Here is a 1,865-nt window from a genome sequence, read left to right on the forward strand (position 1 = left end):
TAGGAAAAGAGTGAGAAATGTGAGGGGAAAAAGGGCAGGAAATAGGAAAAGAGTGAGAAATGTGAGGGGAAAAAGGGCAGGAAATAGGAAAAGAGAGTGAGAAACATAAGTTGAAATATTTTGTGGTCCCTTCTGACATTTATATTCCCTCCAGGGAACGGAGGTGGGGGTGGAGGACATCAAGCGCGTGTATTCCCTGTTCCTGGACGAGTCGCGCTCCACCCAATACATGAGGGAGTATCAGGAGGCTTTTCTGTTCAACGAGCTCCGTGAGTACCTGGGGACATTTGGGGACACTTGGGGACAGCAGGGGGACASCTCGGTGTCTCCAAAATGGAGAAYRGGGTGGGTGACATAGGGGAYGTGGCAGAGGGAAACACRGGGCAAAATGGAGGGGGAGTAGGGAGGTGTAAAAATTGAGCCGAATTGGGGGATGTAGGGTGGAAGTGGAAGAAAGGAAGGAAAAATAAAAAAATTKGGMAAAAAAACTGGGAAGAAGTGGTAAAAATGGGTGGAGTTTGGCAAAAATGGGGACCAAAGGGGCAAAATGGAGGGGGAGACGGGAGGCGTAAAAATTGAGCCGAATTACGGTAGATGGTTAAAAGTTGGGGGATGTAGGGTGGAAGTAGAAGAAAGGAAGAAAAAATAAGAGAATTGGGCAAAAAAACCCGGGGAAAAGTGGTAAAAATGGGTGGAATTTGGCAAAAGGGGCAAAAATGGAAGGAGTAGAAGAAAAAAATGTGGCAAATGGAGCAAAATGTGGGGAATTAGGTAAATGCAGGGGAAGTTGAGCACAAATGGGTTAAAAATCCGAGAAAAACAGTGAAAGTAAGTTAGAATTAAGGAATTGGGGATAAAAAATAAGTGGAAATCAGATGGAAATCAGGTAAAAAAGGAGAAAATAGATAAAAAGTTTAAAATTTGGCATAAATAGGGGTAAACTGGAGGGGATTTGGGGACATTGGGGTGTCCCTGACCCAGCCCTTGTCCACTTCTCTCCACAGAGGGCGAATCCATGGAAACNACAATAAACCCCATTTGGAGCCAAATTTTCCCAAAATTTGGGAGAAGGGCAATGCCTTTATTGGGGGTTCAAGGAGGGGTTTCATCCATCGCTGAATTGGAAGAAGAGGCGCCGGCGTTGGGGGTCTGGGGGGTCCCCGAAATGGGGCACGAAGGGGATCTGGAGGATTTGGGAGAAGCCTTCGGAGAGGTCGGGGGCCACAAAGTGTTTCCTGAGAGGGAAGAGATGAGGAAAAATGACCCAGAATTGGGTAAAGTGAGGGGAAAACCAGCAAAAAGAGATGAAAAATAGAGAAAATGGAACGAACAAAAAGAGTAATGGGGCTAAATAATGGAGAGAAGAGCAAAAAACTCCAAACCAGCCCCAAATTATCCCAACCTCATCAAAGCCTCTCCAAACTCTCCTCACAGAGCCCCCACAACACCTCAGATACCCCAAAATCCCCCTCAGATACCCCAAAATCCCTCCAGGGCCTCTTTTGATCTTCCCCATGGGGTCTCCAAAATGCCCCAGATCCCCAAAATTCCCTCTGGGTCCCCCCAGTCACACCCAAATCCCTTCAGACCCCCCAAAACCCTCTCATCCCCCCAGTTCCTCCTCACTTGTAGCTGAACAGAACAGCGTCCGTGACRGGGACGTGGCCGGTCTGCGTCATATCCCGGAACTTTTTGGGGTGAAAACCCAAAGAAAGGRGTTCAGGGGGTGCTGAGGGTTCACCCCAAACCCCTCAGGACCCGCTCAGACCCTTCCTCACCCTGCAGTTGTGCCGTGCTTGTTCCAGACTCGCCGTGAACCGGAGGCACCGACAGGGCACCCCGGCCTCCCGGGCACAGGACACGAA

At 49.1% G+C, this 1,865-nt stretch overlaps 1 long non-coding RNA gene across 1 annotated transcript; it reads right to left on the reverse strand.

The window, feature by feature from the left end:
* Positions 1-1,045: 1,045 nt before the first annotated feature.
* Positions 1,046-1,859, reverse strand: LOC130587347 (uncharacterized). Its single transcript, XR_008966777.1, has 3 exons — positions 1,779-1,859; positions 1,627-1,688; positions 1,046-1,235 (listed from the first exon to the last, which is right to left on the reverse strand). It is a non-coding gene; the product is annotated as an uncharacterized LOC130587347 (long non-coding RNA).
* Between the last annotated feature and the right edge of the window lie 6 nt (positions 1,860-1,865).

Source organism: Malurus melanocephalus, unplaced genomic scaffold, assembly GCF_030028575.1.
Source record: "Malurus melanocephalus ecotype Western Australia unplaced genomic scaffold, MMel_1.1 scaffold_1795, whole genome shotgun sequence".
NCBI lineage: Eukaryota > Metazoa > Chordata > Aves > Passeriformes > Maluridae > Malurus > Malurus melanocephalus.